Raw genomic sequence first — 13,243 nt, forward strand, 5'->3', positions numbered from 1 at the left:
CAGTGATCAAGACCATCCCCAAGAAAAAGAAATGCAAAAAGGCAAAATAGTTGTCTGAGGAGGACTACAAATAGCTGAGAAAAGGAGAGAAGCAAAAGGCAAAGGAGAAAAGGAAGGATATACCCATTTGAATGCAGAGTTCCAAAGAAAAGCAAGGAGAGATAAGAAAGCCTTCCTCGGTGATCAGTGCAAAGAAATAGAGGAAAATTAGAGATACAAAGGGAATATTTCATGCAAAGATGGACTATCAATAACGGACAGAAACGGTATGGACCTAACAGAAACAGAAGATATTAAGAAGAGGTGGTAAGAATACATAGAACTACACAAGAAAGATCTTCATGATCCAGATAACCATGATGGTGTGATCACTCACCTAGAGCCAGACATCCTGGAATGCAAAGTCAAGTGGGCCTTAGGAGGCATCACTATGAACAAAGCTGGTGGAGGTGATAGAATTCCAGTTGAGCTATTTCAAATCCTAAAAGATGATGCTTTTTAAGTGCTGCACTCAATATGCCCGCAAATTGGGAAAACTCAGCAGTGGCCACAGGACCGAAAAAGGTCAGTTTTTCATTCCAATCCCAAAGAAAGACAATGCCAAAGAATGCTCAAATTACCACACAATTGCGCCCATCTCACATGCTAGCAAAGTAATGCTAAACATTCTCCAAGCCAGACTTCAATAGTACATGAACTGTGAACCTCCAGATGTTTAAACTGGATTTAGAAAAGGCAGAAGAACCAGAGATCAAATTGCCAACATCCATTGGATCATCGAAAAAGCAAGAGAATACCATAAAAACATCTACTTCTGTTTTACTGACTATGCTAAATCCTTTGACTGTGTAGATCACAACAAACAGTGGAAAATTCTTCAAGAGATGGGACTACCAGACTACCTTACCTGTCTCCTGAAAAATTTATATGCAGGTCAAGAAGCAAGAGTCAGAACCGAACTTGGAACAACAGATTGGTTCCAAACTGGGAAAGGAGTATGCCAAGGCTGTATATTGTCACTCTGTTCATTTAACTTATATACAGAGTACATCATGCGAAATGCTGGGCTGGATGAAGCACTAGCTGGAATCAAGACTGCAGGGAGAAATATCAATAACCTCAGACACACAGATGATACCACCCTTATGGCAGAAAGTGAAGAAGAACTAAAGAACCTCTTGATAAAAGTGAAAGAGGAGAATAAAAAAGCTGGCTTAAAACTCAACATTCAAAAAACGAAGATCATGGCATCCAGTCCTATCAATTCATGGCAAATAGACGGGGAAACAATGGAAACAGTGACAGACTTTATTTTGGGGGAGGGGTTCCAAAATCACTGCAGATGGTGACTGCAGCCATGAAATTAAAAGACACTTGCTTCTCGGAAGAAAAACTATGACAAACCTAGACAGCACATTCAAAAGCAGAGACATTACTTTGCCAACAAAGGTCCATCTAATTAAAGCTATGGTTTTACCAGTAGTCATGTATGGATGTGAGAGTTGGACTAAAAAGAAATCTGAGCAGCAAAGAATTGATGCCTTTGAACTGTGGTGTTGGAGAAACTCTTGAGGGTCCCTTGGACTTCAAGGAGATCAAACCAGTCCATCCTAAATGAAATCAACTCTGAATATTCATTGGAAGGATTGATACTGAAGCTCCAAAACTTTGGCCACCTGATATGCAGAACCAACTCATTGGAAAACCTGATGCTGGGAAAGATGGAAAGCAAAACAAGAAGAGAACAGCAGAGGATGAAATGGTTAGATAGTATCACTGACTCAAAGGACATGAGTTTGAGCAAACTTCAGGAGACAGTGAAGAACAGGGAAGTCAGGAATGCTGCAGTTCATGGGGTCCAAACAAAAGAGTCTAACACTACTTAGTGACTGAACAACAAGAACAAAGCAAGATGAGAAAGTTCTAGAGCTCTGCTGTACAAAATCATACTTATAATCCAGACTCTAATGTATACTTAAAATTTTATTGAGGGTAGATCTCATGTTAAGAGTTCTTACCACACACATACAAAAATTTAACTTACATGAATAGATAACCAACCTGATCAATTTTACCCTTCTTTTGATGGACCAAGAAGAAAAACACTAATAGGTAAATCTCAAGGAACTCTTCAGTTGGAGGATAAAATGAGATAGTAACATGACCTGGGGGATTAACAGAAGTGACCAGGACCAAAATATGCTTAAAAAGTAGTCCAAGTCTTAAAGAAATTACACAACAAATTTAAGCCTACTCACATGAGCTGTCAGTTTTTAAAATATCTAATGATTACAAATAGGCAATTCACTAAACTTCACATTGGTAGGTAGAAAAATATTCATCATACAACAGTCTCATGTTAATTATTTAAAGGTTTAATAACCCAAATTTCACAAACTTCTGCAGCTCTCACCAAGCTCTAGCTTGCTGCAGGAAGTCTGTACTTTGCTCTTTTTGCTGCCAGTCAATCCTAAAGGAAATCAACCCTGCATATTCATTGGAAGGATGGATGCTGAAGCTCCAATACTTTGGCCACCTGATGCGAAAAGTCAACTCACTGGAAAAGACCTTGATGCTGGGAAAGGTTGAAAGCAGGAGGAGAAGGGGACAACAGGGGATTAAATGGTTGGGTGGCATCACCGACTCGATGGACATGAGTTTGAGCAAGCCCCAGGAGTTGGTGATGTAGGACAGGGAAGCCTGGCGTGCTGCAGTCCATGGGGTCACAAAGAGTCAGACAGGACTTAATGACTGAACAACAACAATCATATTAGAATAGATCTGTCAGGTAAACATACTTGTAGAGTTTTAGGATCACTTACAGTCCTGGGAAGCAGGAGCTTTAGTGCATGTTGTGTTAAGGTATAAGCCACAGAATTAATAGTTGAAGGCAAAGTCGGTGCATCCTCCTACGCCATGGCATACAAAACCTAGGCATTTCAGGCTTTGCGGTGTGCAATGTGTGGTCCTGAGCAATCTGTCAGGGGGAATTTGCAGTAACAAAGAACAGAACTGTGTGGACAAGCTCCCTGAAAAAGCTGATCCAGGAAATTTTCCTCCTGTCCCTTTTGTTCTTGTCAATTACCGTGATGGTGGAGAAACCAAGCACTGGAGAGGAACCTGAGCAAGTTTTCTTAGAAAATCCTTAAGGATGCTTTTCTTTCTGCATCAGGAATGGACCAGAGCATTAATTCCTCGATTTCTATGGTGTCTCCTTATCAATAAAATCTAAGATAGTCCATCTCATAGGCTCTCAGTCATATTTTAAGTTGCCCTCAGGACCCTAAATCTTTCAAAGATCATCACTACTGCAGCAATGGTCTGAGTGTGAAGATATATAACACTGGATGCCACAATTATCATCCTGAAGATCTTGGTGGCATCATGAGCTGAAGGGATTACCTGCTACTCAAGACAATCTTACTATAAACTCACAGAATTTTATTGTGATACTAAAAAATACATATGTGGGTCTTGATATCCAGACATTATTAAAGCATATATACTTTGCTGCCAATTTTTTGTTTTTTAAACAGGAGGAAAAGGTTTCCGAGCCACACTGTTCCTGGTTTGGAATTTCACAGCTCAGAATGCAAGCTTTTTCCTAAGGATTTCTATGCACCACTGGAAGCATTGTTGTCAGCTTAGCAGGCACACATGCACACACATATACAAATTCACATACAAATTCACATCGGGAGAGAGAAAAGTAGTCAAAATTATTTACTTTTATTTTACTTTGAACTGCTGTAACTACATTTACCCCAGTTGTTGTTGTTGTTCAGTTACTAAGTCACGTCCAAATCTTCACGACCTCATGGACTTCAGCATTCCAGGCTTCCCTGTCCGTCACTATCTCCTGGTGTTTGCTCAAACTCATGTCCAATGAGCCGATGATGCCATCCAACCATCTCATCCTCTGTCATCTCCTTCTCCTTCTGCCTTCAATCTTTCCTAGCATCAGAGTCTTTTCCAGCAAGCTGGCTCTTCACATCAGGTGGCCAAAGTATTGGAGCTTCAGCTTCAGCATCAGTCCTTCCAATAAATATTCAGGGTTGATTTCCTTTAGGATTTTAGGTCTCATCTCCTTGCAGTCCAAGGGACTCTCAAGAGTCTTGTCCAGCATCATAATACCAGAAGTCAAAGATAATGTAAATCCCAGATCCATTATACGTAAAGCAGCATCACATGATCTCTAATAAGGTATAAAACATTTAACAGCTCAATGTTTACTAATATATTCTGAGCATCTGTTTAAATACAGCAGAGCGTTACTCCCTGTAGGGCCACAACACTGAACCACTGGCATCTCTTCACTCCAGGGGCTCCCCATTGGCAGGTGAGGTAGGGACAAAAGGGGGTTGTCACACCTGCCAAAGTACATTTGATGCAAAGCATGATGTGATGGTTCTCACATTTGAAGCTCCCATAAAGTCAGTTTAAACACACTGCCATGTGATTGTGTTGAAAGTTCATTCACATCAAAGTTAGCATTGTTCATTTGAGACAAAACAAACCATACCACGCTAAACAGATCTGGACTTGAATTTAGAAGAAAAGGACCTGCGCCCCCCCCCCCATCAATGTTCATCATCGCAGGAAATGATATCCATCACCCAGTTACCCAACTTCCCAAAACAAGAATCATTCTTATTTCCTCTTTTTCTTCATCTCTCACATCTGGTCCTTCATCAAACCCTCATCACTCCCCTCCAAACTATATCAGGATTTACTATCATAGTTTCCTTATTAGTCTCATACTTTCATCCTTTTCTTCCTATAATCTCCCCCCAGGAGCCAACTTGACCTTTTAACACCTGAGCCAGCCACCTGGTTGTATAAACAATTGGGAACATAGCCATTTGTTTAAGTATTGTTCATGGCTAGTTCCATGGTACAGCAGCAGAACTGAGTACTTATAACTGAGACAGTACAGCCTACACAGAGATTAAAACACTAACTATCCAATACTTAAGAGTTTACTAATACGTCTTTTTAAAAATAAATCAGATCAGGCCATCTCCCTTTCTGGAAAAGCTCAAGAGTTTCTCCTTCTATTTGGAAGAAAATCCAAATGTCTTACTTTAATCCATGAGGCAGAAAGTGAAGAAGAACTAAAGAACCTCTAGATGAAAGTGAAAGAGGAGAGTGAAAAATCTGGCTTAAAACTCAACGTTCAAAAAACAAAGATCATGGCATCCAGTCCTATCACTTCACGGCAAATAGATAAGGAAACAATGGAAACAATGACAGACTTTATTTTTTTGGGCTCCAAAATCACGGCAGATGGTGACTGCAGCCATGAAATTAAAAGATGCTTACTCCTTGGAAGGAAAGTTATGACCAACCTAGATAGCATATTCAAAAGCAGAGACATTACTTTGCCAACAAAGGTCCGTCTAGTCAGGACTATGGTTTTTCCTGTGGTCATGTATGGATGTGAGAGTTGGACTGTGAAGAAGGCTGAGAGCTGAAGAATTGATGCTTTTGAACTGTGGTGTTGGAGAAGACTCTTGAGAGTCCCTTGGACTGCAAGGAGATCCAACCAGTCCATTCTGAAGGAGATCAGCCCTGGGATTTCTTTGGAGGGAATGATGCTGAAGCTGAAACTCCAGTACTTTGGCCATCTCATACAAAGAGTTGACTCATTGGAAAAGACTGATGCTGGGAGGGATTGAGGGCAGGAGGAGAAGGGGATGACAGAGGATGAGATGGTTGGATGGCAGCACTGACTGGTTAGACTGAGTTTGAGCAAGCTCTGGAAGTCGGTGATGGACAGGGAACTCTGGTGTGCTGCAGTCCATGTGGTCACTAAGAGTCAGACATGACTGAGCAACTGAACTAAAAGTTGCACTCGTTCATCCACCTTGGTCTCTTTGCTATGCCAAGCATGCCACATTCAAACAGTGAAGATGATGTATCTAAAAACTCATTATTCATGTTTTAGAATAACTACTTAGGGCTTCCCTGCTGGCTTGGTGGTAAAGAATCCACCTGCCAATGCAGGAGACATGCATTCAACCCTGATCTGGGAAGATCCCACATGCTGCTGAGCAACTAAGCCCCTGCATCACAACCACTGAGCCTGCGCTTTAGATCCCAGGAACCACAACTACTGAGCCTATGTGCCCTCGGGCCCATGCTCTGCAACACGAGATGCCACTGCAATGAGAAGCCCGTGCACCGCAACTAGAGAGTATGTCCCACTCACCACAACTAGAGAACAGCCAGAGGAGCAACGAAGACCCAGCAGAGCCAAAGATAAATAAACAAACAAATAAAATTATGTATAAAAAAAAGAAAACTGTTTAGATGAGTCAGACATACCACAGACCTCGGAATCAGGATCACACAGACTAGGGTTTCATGTTAGGCTTCAAAACTTGCTCTCTCTGGGTTCCTTTTCCCATTTGACAAACCGGAAGATTGCTATTTATCTGAGGGAGTGTTAGAGGGAATTAAAGGAGAGATGTAAACACTCTAGCATGTAAACTCTAGTATGTAAACACTAAGGATTTTACAAAGCTTAGTCATGTCCTTTCCCAGACCAAAATGAACACTCTTCATGTTTTAACCTGTCCTCATTTGGGCCCTGGATATTAAAAATCTACATCCTGAAGCAAGAAAAATACATAAAAATAAACTACCTTAAAAATTTTTATGTCTTAGATGTAAATTTCATTTTAAAATCTTTTTTTTTAAAGCTGAACCATTTTATTCTTCTGGAACTTCCATCCTTTATGGAAATCAAATACAAGTTCCTCTTTGCCAACCAGCCAAGATGTAGTTACACATGAATATTTTCACTTCTGGAATCTTTTTTTTAGTCAAGAAAGCTTGGAAAACACAGTAATAAAGCCAACAGAGGCTTTACTATTGCTTCAAATCCAAGCAAATACCTTTTGATGACATCTGTGTGACCTTATGAGGCATGGAAACAGGATTATTCTTTTTTTTTTTTTAATTTTATTTTATTTTTAAACTTTACATAATTGTATTAGTTTTGCCAAACATTCTTGCAGTACTCCATCTAGGGATGCATACTAGTTTAGCTCAGGCTGAGCCATTAGAAAAGGAATCTGGAAGGAAATATTTCAAGATCGTGAACTTGGTGCTGGTTCAGGTTATTTTAAGACACAATTGCAGAAAGACCAGTCAGTCCTCTTTGGCTTAGCCACTGAATCACAAAGTGCCATCTCTTCTTAAGACCTTGTGATGGGGTTTAGGTTCAAGGAGCTTATTTGGGACAGAATCCTAGCAAACACCAGTCAGGGGGAGAGAGAGCAGGACAGGTAAACGAAAACAGAGGATGAAGGGCGTGTGACTGTGTAGAGTAATTGGAATTTAATGTCTCCAGGAACCACTGGAGCCAGAGTATCGCCGAGTTATACCCATGAGGGATGAAGAAGCCAAGATACTCACAAACTAACTCCAGTAAGTCACAGGTTGAAGGCTGCACTCGGGGCCAAGGACAAAGTGCACTCCAACTCTCCAAGAAGCCTGCAGGCAAATACAAGCAGAGGCTGCCAACTGGTCCATGTGAACGACAGTGGGGGCTCAGTGAGGCTGAAGAAGGATGCTGATGGCATTTGCCACACAGGCAATCTGAGTCCCCAGACCTGGCTGGGTCCTGCAACCCTACTCCAATTTAATACCGAAGCCAAGATGCAGAAGGAGGTAAGAGACAATGTCAGGCCTAGGAATATCGATTCACTAATCAAATGTTTATCAGCAGCCTGCAAGACAGAGAAGCTAGCTGAGGGCCAAACGTGGGCTTCTCTTTCCCACCCCACGCCGTCTGCACAACCTAACCTCAGCAGGCCACACCTCTTCATGGGCCTATGCATCCTCACTGGTTCTGGGGTTGACTTCCTCTCTGAACGATCCGCTTTCCTTCTAGTCTCGGCTCAGCACTCGGCAGTCTCAGCTCCTGTAACACTATGAATCCCTCTCTAGTAGACTTTGTCAGGGTGTGTCATCTTCAGTTCTCTCATGTCTGTCCACCCCTACCAGGCTGTGGGCACCAACACAGAACAGATGCTCAAGGAATGTTTCATTGAATTGAACAAAAGCAAAGTGCAAGCAACAGAAGAAACCAATCTGGATGATGACATTTTCAACAGGGTAGAACATATTTAGAAACATGGAAATATGCTCATACAACATTATCTTAAATATACACATATACACAGAAGAAGCCTGGACCGATAATACACATATTTTATATTTTAATAGTGAACTGTATCTTTGGTTTTCTATATTGTCTAATTTTACTACCATGAAGGGCATCGTAACTGTATCTTTGAAAAGTTAAATTGACCTTTAAGAACAATGCAAGGCTTACTGATGGAAAGTCAGGGTCAGGCCAGTTACAGGTCACAGACTTTAAGGCCAGTCAGGGAAGCCAATGAGTAACTGAACAGGCAGGATCCAGGCAGAGGAAGACTTTGAAATTGAGGCAGCTCCTCCCTCTGAAGGGAACCTTCACCCAGAACATGTCCTCATAGTAGGACCACTTGGGTCTGAATGGGGGCTGGTATATTAGGTTATGGATGTTGTGCAAGGAGCAAGCCAGAGGGGCTGGGGGACTGGAGGTAAAAACATAGATCCTCACTCCTGATCTCATGGACTACTCATCCTCCTTCTTGTAAGCAGCCTCGGCTTTACCAACTGAGTGATTATCTGCAGAGCATTAAGCAAAGCATGGGAGCCAAACTCATCCAACCTCTGATGATCCATTTCTCTGTCTCTTTAAATACCGAGTTATCAAATTAGAAAGCCTTGAAAGTGATCGCCCTTCAAACTCATTTTACAGATGAGAATATCAAACATCGAAGAGGAAGAAGATTTTAAACCAGAAGTCATTATTTCATTGAACATGCTGACGCACGGAGATTGGAGGTAGGTGCTAGGAAGGCTGTTTGAGGACTCTGAGGTCACGGTCAGGCTTGATGATAGAGCTATGTGTGGTTGATTAGTAATGTCTGCATGGCAATGGCTAGGGAAACAGTGACCCACAACCATTCTCTCCTTAGCCCTGAGCAGCAGCAGGATAATGAGCATTTATGAGAGAAGCCCCATGGAGAGAAGATGATATAGCACCAAAGACATTTCTAATTTTATAATATAAGGAAACACACTTAGACAAAGTCATTATATCTTTCAACATAACTAAAAAACAAAAAAAAAAGTAAGTGGTAGAATGAAGATTCAGAGTCCTATCTGTCCAACCCCAAAACCCATGCTCTTGACAGCCACACTTCAGGGCCTTCCTGGGTGGCTGCCTCTTTTCCATAATCCCCCAGTACCACCCCCCTCACTCAGCTCTGACAGCTCAGCTCCTAAAATAGCCTCAGGACTCACCCGCTTCTAATTTCAATAGCTAGCACTCTTTGCCTTGGACACAAAGACACAATGTCCCAGGTCTTCTTTTTCAGGTCCCAAATTGTCACTCTCTGCACTTTACCACTGAATGTGTCATGTGGCTTCAGCCCTTCCTTTCAACCTGCTTGATTTATTCAAGTGCGTGAAAATGACTCACAAGTTACACGAAGACAAACCCAGCTGTGTGCCAGAGATAATTATTTCCGAGTAATTAAAATGAGCTATGGGCTGCCAAATTAAACACCAAAACATGATTCTGCACTTTTTCTCTTATCTGCCTCGTCCGGTCTCTGGCTGTCAAAGGAAACTGCTTGCTAAGGTAGGGGCTCCCCAGCTCTAATACATTAATCATCGCTGTTCAGCAGCCTTATTAAAGGATCCTCTCTTCATGAAAGACTTTCTGCAGCTCAAGAGAAAACCTCTGGTCTGCAGTGAGAGGGCTCCAAGGTGACCACTTATGCCACTTGCTGTTAGTAAGCTCCCCCCAAAATCTGTCCGACACGTCTAGAATCAACCTAGATGTCACATAGCAATAGGGACAGTGAAGAAGGAGGCAGCAGAGATGGAGAGAAGAAAGAAGCTGCGCCGCCCCCCCCTGCCCCCTGCTCCCCGCCAAATCGCATCTAGCGCATTCACTCTGAACCTTCTGGAGAGCTGTCTCAAATTCCTCTCTAACTCAGGTCCCAAACGCGAACAGACTTAGATCCCCGGGGATTTCCCAGGTAGCGCTAGCGGCAAATAACCTGCCTGCCAATGAGGAGACATGAGAGACTCTGGTTCAATCCTTGGGTTGGGCAGATCCCCTGAAGAAGGAAATGGCAACCCACTCCAATATTCTTGCCTGGAGAATCCCATGGACAGAGGAACCTGGAGACAGAAGTGACTTAGCACACAAGCGTGAACAAACTCAGATGCAGGGACTCTCACGCAAGTTCTTTACTGAGAGAACACTCTCAGGAGAGACCCATAAGGGTGTGAAGGAGGTGGGCAGGAAAGGAGCCAAAGCTAGGCAAAAAATGTGCTTCCATAAAAAGTCTCGGTCTGATCCCATGAGGAGCTCAGAAGCATAAACTGTATCCCAGTGTCTGAACCACCCAGAGGCAAGGCGACTAGGATATTCTGTGCCTCCATCAGTCAGTCATCGCTGAGGGCTACCCTTTGTGGCAATGACTTGGGGGTATGGAGCATGTAACTCAAGGACAATCTCAGATGAGAAGGGCATGGATAAGCCATCAGCAGCCTGTACTCACAGCAGCTGGGAGAGGGGCACCCCAGTGAGGCAGCTAAGACCTAGATGGGGCGCTGACAGCACCTGCTCCCTCTTGTACACAGTCTCATGGTGTTTAGACAGAGAACATCCAACCTAGAAGTCATCTCAAAGTGGGGGTCCTAAGCCTGAGGTTTATGTCCTCCACAAGACACACGCTTGACCTTGGGGATTATGTGATCCCACTGAAATTGTCTGCAAAATGTACATGTGTGCAACTCACAGGGAACAAAGACCATAGGTCTCATCTGAATCTCTGTAGCAGGAGTCCCCAGCCCCCGGGCCACAGACGGGTACCAGTCCCTGGCCTGATGGGAACAGGGGCGCACAGCAGGAGGTGAGCAGTGGGCTGGCAAGCAAAGCTTCATCTGTATTTACAGCTGCTCCCCATCACTCCATTATCGCCTGAGCTCTGCCTCCTGTGAGAGGCAGCATAACAAATATAATACATTTGCATCATCCCATAACCATTCCCCAACCCTAGTCTGTGGAAAACCTGTCTTCCACAAAACTGGTCCTTGGTGCCAGAAAGATTGGGGACTGCTACTGTAGAGTCCATGACCCTCTTGGGTTCAGAAGTTCACCTCCAAACTTTCTCAGAGCACAGGCAGCTATAATTCAGCCTTTTCCACGAGACTTTCCTAAACTCATCCCTATTTGCTGCCTACTTCAGGGGCATAGTTGGGGGCCTGGGGAGGAGCCGAGATGTCATCATACCTCTACTAAATATGGTAAGCATATTAATGATTTTGAAGATGGTGATGAGGACAATGAAAGCTACAGTTTATCTGAAAGCTAAAGCTTATCATATATTTAATACATGCCAGTTATTGTCCTAAACTTTGGTTAGCTCACTCGGTTTTCAAAACTATTCTTTGAAGGAGGACCTATTAATACATGTCACTTTATCCTGTTAAAAAAAAAAAAACTAAAATAGTGAGAAATTAAATAACTTACCCAACTTCTGATAGTTAAGAAGTAGGAGAGTTGGGATTTGAACCCAGGCAGTCAGTCTCCAGAACTGCAAGAATGCTGAAGGAAGCCACATAAAATATGTGGTCGAAGCATCAGGATTCAGACCATAAAGCCACAAAGATACACAAAGGCAGTGGCTTTTCAATTCTCTAGTCTCTCCATTGCCAAAGCCATGGGGCCATGCCCTCCCCACCCCTCTAGGATACAGCAAGGCCTCCAGAAACACTAGTTATACACGTGACTAAATTAAATGGTTAAACAAGATAAAGTGAGCATAAAAGTGCCTAACTCAGTCCCTAGACTTAATGGGTACACAAGCAATGGTAATTTCCTTTCTATGAAAAGAAAGTTATTTTTCCATTCCATTCCCCCAGATACCCCACCATGCCTCAGAAAATAGTGACAGGTACAAAATTTACTGAACTGAACTGAATGGGTAAGAGGAAGGGTACTCATTTGAAAAGACCTTGATGCTGGGAAAGATTGAAGGCAGGAGGAGAAGGGGACAACAGAGGATGAGATGGTTGGATGGCATCACGGACTCAATGGACATGCTCCGTGAGCAAGCTCTGGGAGTCGGTGATAAACAGGGAAGCCTGGTGTGCTGCAGTCCATGGGGTCGCAAAGTCAGACATGACTGAGACTGAATGACTGAACTGAACTGAAGACCAAAAAAGTAATATGAAGGACATCCCTGGTGGTGCAGTGGATAGGGCTCCGTGCTCCCATGCAGGGGATATGGATTCAATCAATTGCCAGGGAAATAAAATCCCACATACCACAACTCATCCCACTCAAAGCCAAGAGGAGCCCATGTGCCACAATGAAGACCCAGAACAGCCAAAATAAATAATAAAATTTAAAACAAAAAAGCAAAATGAGAAAGTAGGAGAGTAGTAAGGAGGGGAAAAAAAAAAACTGAGAGAGGGAAATGAAGCAGCCAAACTTCTACTGTTAGACATATACCCAGCACATACAGTCAGTAGGCTGCTGCCTGACATGTGTGCGATTTGATTTGCAAAAGCCCAACATAGTTTGGGTCTGAAGTCACATATTCCTATGCAACCCCCAGCTCTGCAATGGAAAAAGGCTCACCTGCATTGGAGAGAGACTGAATGACGATACATATTCATCTTACCCTTCTTTCAGCCAGTCCACTCCAACCACTGCCCCCTCCTCCAGTTTCTCCATCACATTTTTTCTTCCTTCATCACAGTTTTTCTTCCTCTCCTTTAATCATCCTTTAACACCACAGCACCACCTACCGTCTCTCAATGCCGAGAGGCGAGGAGCATTCGGCTTGGACCCGAAGGAGATTTTAACATCACTGGCAAGCGTGCTACCAAGGACCATTCATCAGCCCTGTGACAAGCCTGGCCGAGGTGAAATTGCCACTCAGCATTTCAAATTGCAGGCTCTCCCCTCGCCCCTGTTCACTGCCAGGCTCTTCCTCCCCACTGAAGCATTTGCTCACAAAACTAAATGGGTAATTCAAAGAGAAAGAAAGTCTCCCAGGAAATGAGGCACGGTGCCGGGCCAGCAATGGAGTTTCTTCCACTTATACCAGGACGACTACCTGTAGCTAAAAGGAAAAATGGCTTAATAGAGCTAATTAGT

At 43.1% G+C, this 13,243-nt stretch overlaps 1 protein-coding gene and 1 long non-coding RNA gene across 2 annotated transcripts in view; one reads left to right on the forward strand and one right to left on the reverse strand.

Annotated features, from left to right (window-relative positions):
- The window catches only part of LOC129635521 (uncharacterized), a 410,165-nt gene that overhangs the window by 333,244 nt on the left and 63,678 nt on the right, over positions 1–13,243 (reverse strand). The gene's annotated exons all lie outside the window — the stretch shown is intronic.
- LOC129635268 (uncharacterized) lies at positions 7,512–9,682 on the forward strand. The gene is made up of 3 exons (XR_008706195.1): positions 7,512–7,677; positions 8,816–8,901; positions 9,438–9,682. It is a non-coding gene; the product is annotated as an uncharacterized LOC129635268 (long non-coding RNA).

This window comes from Bubalus kerabau, chromosome 20 (assembly GCF_029407905.1).
Source record: "Bubalus kerabau isolate K-KA32 ecotype Philippines breed swamp buffalo chromosome 20, PCC_UOA_SB_1v2, whole genome shotgun sequence".
In the NCBI taxonomy this organism is placed as follows: Eukaryota; Metazoa; Chordata; class Mammalia; order Artiodactyla; family Bovidae; genus Bubalus; species Bubalus kerabau.